At 31.9% G+C, this 14,389-nt stretch overlaps 1 protein-coding gene across 3 annotated transcripts in view; it reads right to left on the bottom strand.

Moving 5' to 3' along the window:
* Positions 1 to 14,389, bottom strand: part of LOC141395045 (uncharacterized) — a 165,730-nt gene that overhangs the window by 19,125 nt on the left and 132,216 nt on the right. Inside the window, exon 1 of one of the 3 annotated variants that reach the window (XM_073970425.1) lies at positions 1,176 to 1,304. The exons of the other annotated variants lie outside the window; for them this stretch is intronic. The gene's annotated coding sequence lies outside the window, so the exon portion shown is untranslated. Of the gene's footprint in view, positions 1 to 1,175; positions 1,305 to 14,389 lie in introns of those variants that run through there. 3 annotated transcript variants of the gene reach the window in all.

Genomic DNA, 14,389 nt, shown 5'->3' with positions numbered 1-14,389 from the left:
AATATAAAATATAAAATATAAAATATAAAATATAAAATATAAAATATAAAATATAAAATATAAAATATAAAATATAAAATATAAAATATAAAATATAAAATATAAAATATAAAATATAAAATATAAAATATAAAATATAAAATATAAAATATAAAATATAAAATATAAAATATAAAATATAAAATATAAAATATAAAATATAAAATATAAAATATAAAATATAAAATATAAAATATAAAATATAAAATATAAAATATAAAATATAAAATATAAAATATAAAATATAAAATATAAAATATAAAATATAAAATATAAAATATAAAATATAAAATATAAAATATAAAATATAAAATATAAAATATAAAATATAAAATATAAAATATAAAATATAAAATATAAAATATAAAATATAAAATATAAAATATAAAATATAAAATATAAAATATAAAATATAAAATATAAAATATAAAATATAAAATATAAAATATAAAATATAAAATATAAAATATAAAATATAAAATATAAAATATAAAATATAAAATATAAAATATAAAATATAAAATATAAAATATAAAATATAAAATATAAAATATAAAATATAAAATATAAAATATAAAATATAAAATATAAAATATAAAATATAAAATATAAAATATAAAATATAAAATATAAAATATAAAATATAAAATATAAAATATAAAATATAAAATATAAAATATAAAATATAAAATATAAAATATAAAATATAAAATATAAAATATAAAATATAAAATATAAAATATAAAATATAAAATATAAAATATAAAATATAAAATATAAAATATAAAATATAAAATATAAAATATAAAATATAAAATATAAAATATAAAATATAAAATATAAAATATAAAATATAAAATATAAAATATAAAATATGAAATATAAAATATAAAATAAACAATATGAAATGTAAAATTTAAAATATCAGATAAAAAAATAAAAAATATATAACATAGAAAACATAAAATATAATATAACAAATATAAAAAAAATGAAATATAAAATAAAAATTTTATATTATATATAATATTTGTTTTTTATTTTTATTTATCATATTATTGTTTGTTTCTACACCACAATTTTTTTTTGATTTCTGTTATTTTTTTTAATTTAACTGAATTTCGTATTTCACTTACAAACTAAATAAATTTCGTTCAAAAACAAACTTTTTGTCGATTTTTAATATTTTATTAACCACATATTTTTTCCACCACAACTCACAGATTTAATTACGCGGTTTTTGTTGTAATAACGCAGGCATGTCCTTTGCTTTACAAATGTTTTAAACAAATAACTGTGGCTGGCCATACAAAAAGCAACAACAACCACTAAACTAGAACCTTAATGTAAGGACACCCTAAAAGAAAAACTAAAAACTCTCACTAAAAATAAAAGTGAAAATATGAAAAACCCCTGAGTCCGCAAAAGAGACAACAAAAAACAACAATCATGTGGGAAAATAGTTGTCATTAGAAGCATGCATAGTGGAGCATGGAGAATATCCACAAAAAATACAAATAGTTTACCTTGTCCAACCCACCCCCCACACCTCCAACCAACTATGAATGCAATTTGGTTGTATTGACAGTATGTTTTTTATTACCATCAACCATTGATGGTTCTCTATAGTGTTTCCATTTGTATACAATGTGACCATATCCTTGTACATGTATATGTGTGTGCGGTTGTAGAAACCTAAAACAAATCCTCATTAAATATTTATAATTAAATGTCATTTTGAGTTTTATGTTCTTCACCATGGTTTTTGGTTGTGTGGCGATGATTGTGGGGTGCAACGTCGGTTAGATTTTAAGTTAACAAAAATCCATCAATGCTATGCCATAGCATTCCATGCCATGCTTACCAGGTCACTCAGTCATATCCTCATTCATTTATTCATAGACAGTCTGACTATCGTCGTCTGTGTAAATGTGGCAGTCATACAGTCTGATTGTGTGGGAAATCACCCCTCCACCAGGTTACAATTGATGGCATACAAGTGAATTAAGAATGGGAATGGATGAGATTGGACAGTATGACAGATGTAGAATATATTATAATATACTTATATAATATACTTAATAGTTTATTATTATTATTTTTTATATTAGATTCTATATTTTATAAATTTTATTTTATATTGTATATTTACTATTTTATATTTAATATTTAATATTATACATTTTATATATAAAATTTTATATTTTTAATTTTATATTGTATATTTTATATTTAATATTATATACTGTATATTTTATATTTTATATTCTATATTTTATATTTTATGTTATATATTTTATATTTAATGGGTGACGTAGGGGATGGAAGATACCAAGGAACGGCCCTGACCGGTTTTAACATGGCAAAGCGCAGGATTCATCTTGGCCCCTCTTTCATCTCAAGCGGACACTGACCTCCCTGTGGTGTCACCTGGGGAACTGCCTTCAACACCCGTTAAAGGTAGTGAGCTAACATGTGCCCCGCGTTCACCCATAAGAACGTTAAAAACTTGGGTTTGGCCGTCGGATTAGTAACCCTCCCCTAGAAAAAAAAGCCTACTATGAAAAAACGTAGGAAAAGAAAAACAAACAACTCTAAAGTTGACGAACCCCGCAAACGTTTTAAGGACCATGATCTGCGAATCTGCACCTGGAATGTTCGCACTCTTTATAGAGAAGGTGCAGTCTTCGCATTGGCAGACGTACTTGAAAAGCACAAGGCCGATATTACTGCCATACAGGAAATACGATGGAACGGGAAAGGCGTCACAACAACACCTAAAGGTGGCGCACTGTATTATAGCTGCCATGACACAAAGCATGAGTTTGGTTGCGGTTTTGTAGTTGGTCAGAGGTTAAAACATCTGGTCTCCAGCTTCACCTCAGTGAATGAAAGACTTGCTACAATTCGATTAAAAGCAAAATTCTTCAACATCAGTTTTATCTGCGCTCATGCTCCAACCGAAGACAAGGACGAACAGACCAAGGATATATTTTACGAGCGCTTAGAAGAAACATATGACCGTTGCCCTGCCCATGACATTAAAATCAATCTAGGAGATTTTAATGCCAAAATTGGAAAGGAGAATATCTTTGGACAAACAGTCGGGAAATTTAGTCTACATAGTGAAACATCAGACAATGGAATGAGGCTGATAGACTTTGCAGCTGAAACAACATGGTAGTTAGCAGTACCAGATTTAATCATCTCGATATACATAAGGGCCCCTGGCTGTCTCCAGATCAGAAAACAAGAAATCAAATTGATCATGTTGTGATAGACGGAAGACATTCATTGAGCGTGTTGGATGCACGATCTTTCCGAGGCGCAAACATTGATTCGGACCACTACCTTGTTGCAGCAAAGGCACGCACCGGCTTAAACGTAGCAAACAAAGTACAAACAGACACAACACGAAAGTTAGACATCGGAAAGCTGCAATCACAACAGATAGCCACAGCATATTCCACTCAACTAGCCCAATTGCTTAATTAAAGCATTCCTCGTCCCGCACTCCACTCCATGCAAACAGCCGCAAAATCATTACTTGGATACCAGAGACCTCCACCAAGGAATCCATGGTATGACCAGGAGTGTCGTGCTGCTGCCGAAGAGAAAAATGCGGCATATAGGTCTACCTTACAATCAGTAGCAACGCGTAGCGCACGAGAGAGGTATCGGGAGAAAAGGAGAGAGGAGAAACGTCTTTTCCGCAGTAAAAAGAGAGAGATGGAAAAGCGGGAGTGTGAACAAATCGAGATGTACAGGAGCCAGAATGAAGTCCGAAAATTATACCAAAGAGTCAAGCATCAAACTGATGGCTTTGGTACAGGCACATCCTCCTGTAGAGACCAGCAAGGTAATTTGGTAACTGATACAGATAGTGTACTCTGGATATGGAAAGAACATTTTTTCAAAACTGTTAGTATCCAATAGCAGCGAAGACGACGAAGATTTCACAGTCCCATTCCCAGAAGATGGTATTGAATGTATACCACCCGGCCAAGATGAGGTAAAAACAGCAATCAACCGGCTGAAGAATAATAAAGCAGCAGGAGCCGATGGCTTACCAGCCGAGCTGTTTAAAACCGGAGGCGATGCGCTGATAAGGTGTATGCATCAGCTAGTTAGCACCATCTGGCAGGAAGAACGCGTACCCGACGATTTGAACCTGAGCATCGTATGTCCAGTCCACAAGAAAGGAGTTAAGACTGTATGCTCTAACTATAGGGGCATACGTCTTCTCCCTATTCCCTATAAGATAGTGTCAGGCATATTGTGCGAACGACTAAAGCCAATGATCAACGAAATAATTGGACCATACCAATGTGGCTTTAGACCTGGCAAGTCCACCATTGACCAGATATTTACCCTGCAGCAAATCCTAGAGAAGACCCAAGAGATGCAGATCGACACATATAACCTTTTTGTCGATTATAAAGCAGCCTTCGACAGCCCGCTACGTTTAAAGGTATTCCATGCCATGTCTGAATTTGTATCCCCGCGAAGCTCATCCGGCTTTGTAAAATGACTTTAAGTGACACGAGATTCTCAGTTAAAATAGGAAAGAACCTCTCCGAAGAATTCTGTACTAAAAGAGGTTTCAGACAAGGAGACAGCCTTTCGTGTGACCTATTCAACATTTTGCTGGAAAAGGTAATACGAGATGCAAATGTCAAAAGAAATGGCACAATTTACAACAATAACCACATGTTACTTGCTTATGCTGTTGACATAGACATCATTGGGCCGATCAGTAAAAGAAGTAACTGATACCTTTATGAAGGTCGAAGGAGAATCTGCTAAAGTGGGTCTGGCGGTAAACGGTGAGAAGACCAAGTTGATGGTGTCGACGCGCAATGCGTCCATTGAGCTCGGACCGACTGTGGAAGTTGGTTTCTATAATATTGAGGTAGTAAAAGACTTCGTATACCTCGGCACCTCCGTAAACACAACAAACGACATCAGTTGTGAAATAAAAAGAAGAATTGTATTGGCCAACAGATGCTACTTTGGTTTAAGTAAGCACTTTAAAAACAAAGCCACATCTCGTCAAACAAAAATAAGGCTCTACAAAACACTGATACTACCCGTGCTGATGTATGGCCTGGGTACTTGCGCAAGCAGATAAGGCAGTGCTTGGCGTGTTTGAGAGAAAAATTCTTCGAAAAATCTACGGGCCGATTTGCGTTGACGGTGAATATCGACGTCGTATGAACCACGAGCTATATCAGCTATACAAAGACATGAATATAGTTAAACGTATCGAGATGCAGCGATTGCGTGGACTAGGCCATATAATAAGAATGAGCGATGATTAACCCACTAAAAAGGCGTATAAATTCGAGCCACATGGCGGTGCACGCAGAATTGGCAGGCCAAAAAATAGATGGCGCAAACAATTGGATGAAGAGATGACAAGGCGCGGTATTCCAGAAAGAGAAGCACACGCAGAGAAAAAAATATGTTTGATCCAACAGTATTCCAAGAGCAAAATATGTATTGTTAACATATTGTTGGATTCCTCATGTAGTATTGTAAATCCAAAAATAGTTTGTGTCAACTGAACAATATTTCTCTCTTTTCTTCGAAAATTTGTTTCTCTTCTCTCGCTATTCGATGCCGTGTTGAAAAAACAATTTTGGTGAGTTGTGGTGTGTTTGTATGACATGCTGCCTTTTCCTTTGTTTTTGTGTGTATGTACTTGTGAGACTCTTGTTTTTATTTGTTTCTGTTTTGTTTCATTCTTCTTTCCTTTTCATGTTTGTTATGGTGTTTAATTATTCCTTATGTTGTGGTGGGTTCTTGTGGCTTTTTGTTTGTCTTTGTTGTCAGCCAATGCAGCAAACCATGTATTGATTGTGTTCATCAATGATTGCAATATTATACGCGATATTTATATCCAAGTTATGCGAAAAGTGTATATGAGAAGTATATGCACTCAAATCAAAAATTTCTGGGCTGGTTTTCTGTATTGACAATACTTTTTGTAAACAAAATTAGATTATGATAGTTCCTACAATCGGTATTGTTAACGATTTTAACAATATTGCGGAAATTCGAAAGTTGTTTTTGTTTTCTATGTTTGGAACAAAAGATGGTATTTTTGGATTTGGATTACAATGTTTGAACAAAACAAATACATTTTTGGAACCAAAACATATATTTTTGTTCCAACAAAAGCGAAAAATATTTTTTCTCTGCGTGCAATAGACAGAGAGAAATGTAGATCTTTTCTTAGTTCGGCCTATAGAACAAATGTTCTGTATTTGTTTAATTCTTAATTATACATTTTGGTCCATCGAGCCTTCCCTTAGAAGATGGAAAGGGAGACCGGCGGCGGAAACGAACGAGTATAGAAGACAAACGGATGACGACGAGAAGAAAGGAAGAAGAAGAGCGGGTGCCGAGAAGATAAACGCAGAAGACGAACGGATGACGAGAAGAAAAACGAAGAAGAAGAGCGGGTGACGAGAAGATAAACGAAGAAGTCGAACAGATACAAAGAAGAAGCGAAACGACGAAGAAGACGAAGAAGAACGGATAACGGGAAGAAAACGAAGAAGCGAAAATATACGATAAACGAAGAAGAACGAAGATTCTGCGACGGTCGACGTCGAGAAAACAACAACAATCAACGGAAGCAACGAGACGAACGAACTAAAAATATTCAGTGTGTTCTAACAAAAGGAGAACATAACTGCCAGGCTAGGAAAAAAACCAACTAAAATCTACAGCTAAGCACAACTACGTATACTAAACATGGCTACGGAAGTACAGTTCGACTTGTCATGTGAGAATCGATGGCTAAGAAGTCTAAATAGGACATTTAATTTCACTCTGGCAAGACTCAACGAGATGATGGCTGACGTGGTAGAAATCGAAGGAGATTTCTTTTTAAGGCAAACATATAATTCCTTGGAACGCTATAAGGAAAAACTTAAAGCAACATACGATATAATTTTAAATCAAGGAGGAGGTAACTGTTTGATGGAAAAACAGTTGGAAGAAGCGCAAGCAAGTTGTTTCTGCGTACAAAGATCGATTATGATAAAGCAAGGTGCTTTAAAGGAATTTGATGCCGATTTCAAGATGAGGTCATGCAACTGGAAACAAAGATACTCCTGGTCCCCAGCAGCTGAAACATCATCCATGGCCGATAATCAATCTAAAGAAATAAACACAGAAGTTTGCATTGTGGGAGAAAATTTGCAGGAGTCGTCAACAAACGAAATACGAAAAATTTCATCAGATAGCGAGAAACCCACATTCAATATGAATCTGAATTTTACGAACAACAGTGCAACAACATCTAAAACAACCCATGGGACTGCAATCATCACAACACTGTGAGTATCAAGGCATCCAACAGCACCAGTCACCTTCAAATAGTCGCTACAGTCATCTGAATAGTTATCATCGGCAACATGAAACAGCGGCAGCAGAAACAAGTGAGCAGAAACAAAAAGATAATTCCTCCAATTTCAGTAATGGAGAGCTACGAACCAAGACACCAATATCATGTAATACGAACAACGACAAATACGCCAATAAGGAAATTATTGCTGTCGTCAATGCTTCTTCCGATGACAATTTCAGGAAGGTATGCGACCAACACCAACACATTGATTATTCAGCGAAGTACTGCTGGTCATCAAAGTGGTCACCACCAGCTGCTAAATTGGATGCTTGTTCCGATGACGATTTCGAGAAGAAATCAAACGATTTCTAGGTGAAGAATGAGTGCGACCATCGTCAAAGAATTGACTATTCAGCAAAATATTTCTGGTTTCTAACAGCTTCTTCTTCCGATGACAATTTAAAGAATGCCTCAACCAATTCAAGTAATAGTGAACAACGATACTCCTGGTCACCTGCAGCTGAAGCATCATCCTTTACTACTACTAATACAAAGGGAGCTGAATCAAAAGATACCAACGAAGCTACTGCGGAAAGCGAAATGACACCGAGATTCGGAGTGAGCAAATCATATTCGGTGGAGAAATGGAGGCAGAAGAGTGAACTGTGCTACGAGTCAGGACATGAATCAGCGGCAGCAGCAACAAGTGACGAACATTTTTCAACATTATCTCCTGAGGAAGATGATTCCATTAAAAGTACTAAAACGATAGAAAAGAAGGAGAATTTGAATGATGGAAAGCTACAAACGAAGACACCAATGCCATGTTATCCTAACAACGACAATGACGCCGATATGGGAATTATTGCTGATCTCGATGCTTCTTCCGATGACAAGAATACCTGGACGAATTTAATCAACAGCAATCAAATATATATAGACTGCCATCATCGTCAGCTGAAACATCGTCCTTTACGATGCTACAAGAGGAACCAGAAGTTCCCGAAACAAATAATACCGAGAATGCAGTTGGAAGCGAAAGGACGCCTAGTCCTGAAGCGAAAAGAGGCTATTGTGCTGATAAATTAAGACGGCGCGAGCTGAACAACGAATCAGAGAATGATGAAGGGCATGGAAGACGAGCATGGCTGATAGAGTTGCCAAATAAATCAGAAGTATGGAAGATTACAACGACCGATAAAGATGGAGGGAGACGCACTAGAGATTCTTTCGAGAAATGGTTACGACATTTTACAGGCCCGCCCCAGAATGTTTAATTCTTAATTATACAGTATTTTATATTTCATATTATATATTTTAAATTTTATATTCTATATTTTATATTTAATATTTTTATTTAATATTTTATATTTATTATTTTATATTTAATACTTAATATTATATATTTTATATATTATATTCTAAATCTTATATTTTATATTTTATATTCTATACTTTATATTTAATATTATATATTTAATATTCCAAATTTTATATTTTATGTTCTATATTTTATATTATATATTTTATTTCTCATATTCTAAATTTTATATTTAATATTTTATATATTTTATTTAATATTTTATATTTAATATTTTATAGTTTTTACTTTATATTTAATATTGTGTATTTTATATTTAATATCCCAAATTTTATATTTTAAATTTAATATTTTACATTTTATTATTCTTATTTTATATTTCATATTCTATATTTTACATTTTATATTCTAAGTCTTATATTTTATATTCTATATTTTGTATTTTATATTTTAAACTTTATATTTTATCTTTTATAGTTTAGATTTGTTATTTTGTATTTTATAATTTATTTTATATTTCATATTTTATTTTTTATATTTTGTATTTTATATTTTTTATTTTATATTCAATAATTTTATATTTTTAATTTTACAGTTTATATATTTTATGTTTTATGCTGTATATTAAAAAAAATTCAGAAATTCTCCATATATTATATCCCTATTAAATTGCATTTGTGTAAATGTACCTTTTTTACATTCATGTACATCCATACATCCACATCACGGTGCTCTTGAAACAATTTTAAATGGAAGGTGCTTACACCTCGGAAGTTTTTGCGGATTCTGAAACTACAATGTTTATAGATGAGAAAGATCAAAAAACAAAAAAAATCGCCGGAGCGCTTTTTAAGTAAATCGCGATTTAAGTTGACATTTTTAGGGGTTGTTTCGATTTTCACGATTTGGCTTAGAAACCGCAATTCCCATCAAAATGGCACTAAAAAAAATTTTGTAGCTATGAAAATTCTCTACAAGATTGACCTTTATGGTATTCTTGTCGGTTTTACTGTTTTTGAGATATAGAAGTTCAAATTGGGACAATTCAAATTTAATTCAATTCTGTATCGCCCCCTTATAAAAAATGTCATGACTGCAAATTCCTAACATAAACTTATATATCTAAAAAAATGGTACAACTTAGGATAAGTTACTTAAGCCAGTTTGGTAGAGAATTTTCACAGCTTTCAGATTTTCTCAGGTCCCATATCGATAGGACTTACCGTATTCAAGTAAAATCGCGAAACCCTAACAAAAAAATTTAAAAATGTAAACTGAGCTTCTTTATCTCAAAAACGGTACAGGCTGGGAACAAATGATAAACGTCAATCCTCTAGAGAATTTTCACAGCTACAACATTTTCTTTAGCTCCATTTCGATTGGACTTTCGGTTTCCAAGCAAAATCGTGAAAACCTAAAAATCTCCTAAAAATGTGAATTTTGACCGCGATTTATTTAAAAATCCCTACAGCGATTTTTTCTTGTTTTTGGATTTTTCTCATCTATGAACATTGCTGTTTCAGAATTCACAATAACTTCCCCTGTGTAAGCGGTTTTCATCAAAAGTTAGTTAAGGCGCACCCTTCCTGATATTGTTTTATAAGGGGGCGATAAGGTCAGTGCATTGTCCCAATTTGAACTTCTATATCCCTAAAATGGTAAAAACTACGAATATACCGTAAAGGTCGATCTTGTAGAGAATTTTCATAGCTACAACATTCACTTCAGTCCCATTTTCATAGGACTTGCGGTTTCTAAGCAAAATCGTGAAAACCTAAACAACCCCTAAAAATGTCAACTTAAATCGCGATTTATTTAAAAAGCGCTCCGGCGATTTTTTTTTTGTTTTTTGATCTTTCTCATCTATAAACATTGTAGTTTCAGAATCCGCAAAAACTTCTGAGGTGTAAGCACCTTCCATTTAAAATTGTTTCAAGAGCACCGTGACATGTAACATACCAAAGGTACATACATACATACATATATACAAAAAATTTAAACACTTGTTCTCACTGTCATAGTTAGTTGTCAGACAATAATCGTGTCATTCCAAAAACGATGGTCTAGTTTAACAGACCCCCACCTCTCTGTAACTCACCCTCTTCACACCCTCACCTTCTATATCAATCAATACCATTGACATTATAGAGTGTTTCTGTTTGTTGGTATGTTGTTCGTTCGTCTATTAGTTGGGTGACTAGACATTAAAGTGAGATTGTGTTAGAATTATAGAAGGGAAGTACACACACACACCCCCACTACTACGAACAATGAAAATAAGACGACTTAAATTGTATTGTCCTTTAAGGCCTATTTTTTAAAGAGAAACTTTTTGCTTTGAATGTAGACCACAACTGACAACCGTATGAGTAGGGTAGTATACAATGTCATACTTATGTATGTATGTGTGTTACACAAGTTCTGAATGTCTGTTTGTCTGTCTGGTGGTTTACTATACTTCAGGAAATGTAATTACTTTCGATTAAAATGTTGCTACATACATACGATTTCAAGTGTGCGAAAGCAGTATTTGTTACATTTATGAAGTACAGTGGTTCACATGGTGATCAATCAACTAATTATAACCATTCAAATTTCATGACGATCGATCTATAATTGCGGCCGGGATGGTAATTGTAGTTTAGAGTGCATAGACGAACTATAAAACACGGTCCTGCTGCTCTCTCTATATCTAGACCCAAATGAATACAGAAAGAGTGTTAACAATGACATACCATGAGCCCTCTAATACCACAGTCCATATTTGTTAAATGTATGAAATATTTGTACATATGAATGCACATATGTAGATACATACACATGTATCCCAGGTTGCATTTAACTTGCACTTTCTGTAATTACTGCCAATGCCAGTGGAATGAAAGTAAAAAAAATTCTCACTGTCATTACGACTGGCGATTAAGGACAAAAGGATGGCTATATTACTACAGCTGGTTGTCATTCATTATGAGGTATGTATGTATGTGGGTGGTGGGATATATGGGTTGCCCTATATTGCTTTACAATAATATGCATTGATGAATGAATAAAATGCCTGAAAGGACTAGGTTTCCCTTCTTCATAATCTTTACTGGGTAAAATAATGAAAGTCAAATAATATTCTATGTTAGAAATATAATATAACGCATGTTAAATGAGTGTGTGTGTGTGCGTACACGTTGTGGTGCGTGTAATTTTCTAAAACACACATGAGAAAACCAGGAGAATAACAACAATCATTTAAAATGAAGGTGCATTGAGGATTGTGCTTTTTGAGTAATATCCTTAATATTCGCATTTCAGATGGTTTTAATGTAATTGAAACACAAGTTGTGGCAATTCACCACTCTAGGCCTTGCGAACAAAATAGTTATTTTAATTATTTAAATTTATTAACCCAATTTTATTAAGTGTTTTCACAGTCAGAGTATATTTAATGGGTTAGCTGTCAATGAATGATAAGAAATTGCCTTTTGTTTTTCGAATTCAAAGTAGTAAGTGCATATGTTTGTATTATTCCGCCGTAGAAATGGTAAATTGACTTTAGGATGATAAAAATAAAATTACTTAAAAAGCCTCATTATTTTAAATAATGCCCTTACGTCAAGATTGGTTTTCCAAGATAATGCATGAATTAATGCTAAAATATGGGAGTAATATTGATAATATACATTCTTAAAAGAGGGGAGATAGCTTCGATATTGATTGACAGGATAGGTGGTAAACAAAGCAGGAGAAACTAAAATTAAAATAACCCCCCCTTACCACAATGTTTTGTAGGGTATAAAAAGACACTCGTTTGTTTTTCCAAGCTTTGTGGTCTCATCAACTACTAAAATTTTTAAAGATATCCACGCTTTGTGGCCTCATAAAGGTCTGCTAAAAATCTTTAAAATAATACGCGAATTGTGGATTCATAAACACCTTCTAAAAATCTTAAAAAATACACTTTTTTGGCCTCATAAACGCTTTCCAAAAATCAACTCTTTGTGCATTCATAAACCCCTTCTAAAATCATTTAAAAATTCACGCTATGTTACCTTCTAGGCCCCCTAAATCCGTGGACGCTCTGTGGCCTCTAAGGACCTGCTAAAATCTTTTTTTAAAAAATCCAAGTTTATGACCCATTGAAGAATATTTAAAAAATCCACGTTTAATGTCCTATGAAAAAAATATTTAAAAAATCCACGTTTATGGTCCTATGAAAAAAATATTTAAAAAATCCACGTTTAATGTCTTATGAAAAAAATATTTAAAAAATCCACGTTTAATGTCTTATGAAAAAAATATTTAAAAAATTCACGTTTATGACCCTCCGAAAAAAATATTTAAAAAATCAACGTTTATGGTCCTATGAAAAAATATTTAAAAAATCCACGTTTATGGTCCTATGAAAAAAATATTTAAAAAATCCACGTTTATGGTCCTATGAAACATATTTAAAAAATCCAGGTTTAGAAACTTTTGAAGAATTTTTAAAAATCCACGTTTGTGACCCTCCGAAAAAAATTATTTAAAAAATTCACGTTTATTACCCTCCGAAAAAAATTATTTAAAAAATCCACGTTTATGACCCTTTGAAAAATATTTAAAAAATCCACGTTTATGACCCTTTGAAAAATATTTAAAAAATCCACGTTTATGACCCTTTGAAAAATATTTAAAAAATCCGCGTTTCTGACCCTTTAAAACATAATTAAAAAATCCAGGTTTAGAAACTTTTGAAAATTTTTTAAAAATCCACGTTTGTGACCGTTTGAAAAATATTTAAAAAATTCCGCGTTTATGACCCTTTGAAAAATATTTAAAAAATCCGCGTTTATGACCCTTTGAAAAATATTTAAAAAATCCACGTTTATGACCTTTTGTAAGATATTTAAATAATCCACGTTTATGACCCATTAAAAAAATATTTAAAAATCCACGTTTAATGTCCTATGAAAAAAATATTTAAAAATCCACGTTTAATGTCCTATGAAAAAAATATTTAAAAAATCCACGTTTATGGTCCTATGAAACATATTTAAAAAATCCAGGTTTAGAAACTTTTGAAGAATTTTTAAAAATCCACGTTTGTGACCCTCCGAAAAAAATATTTAAAAAATTCACGTTTATGACCCTCCGAAAAAAATATTTAAAAAATCAACGTTTATGGTCCTATGAAAAAATATTAAAAAAATAAAAGTTTATGGTTCTATGAAAAAAAAAAAAATTTAAAAAAATCCACCTTTATGGCCCTATGAAAAAAATATTTAAAAAATCCACGTTTATGACCCTTTGAAAAATATTTAAAAAATCCACGTTTATGACCCTTTGAAAAATATTTAAAAAATCCACGTTTATGGCCCTTTGAAAAATATTTAAAAAATCCGCGTTTGTGACCGTTTGAAAAATATTTAAAAAATCCGCGTTTGTGACCGTTTGAAAAATATTTAAAAAATTCCGCGTTTATGACCCTTTGAAAAATATTTAAAAAATCCGCGTTTATGACCCTTTGAAAAATATTTAAAAAATCCACGTTTATGACCTTTTCAAAAATATTAAAAAAATCCTCGGTTATGACCCTTTGAAAAATATTTAAAAATCCTCTTTATGACCCTTTGAATAATATTTAAAAAATCCACTTTATGACCCTTTGAAAAATATTTAAAAATCCACGTTTATGACCT

The sequence above is a fragment of the Musca autumnalis genome, unplaced genomic scaffold (assembly GCF_047663935.1).
Source record: "Musca autumnalis isolate F117 unplaced genomic scaffold, ASM4766393v1 scaffold_2, whole genome shotgun sequence".
Lineage (NCBI taxonomy): Eukaryota > Metazoa > Arthropoda > Insecta > Diptera > Muscidae > Musca > Musca autumnalis.
The sequence above is the reverse complement of the archived record's forward strand: the minus strand, read 5'-3'. Positions and strand labels throughout refer to the sequence as shown.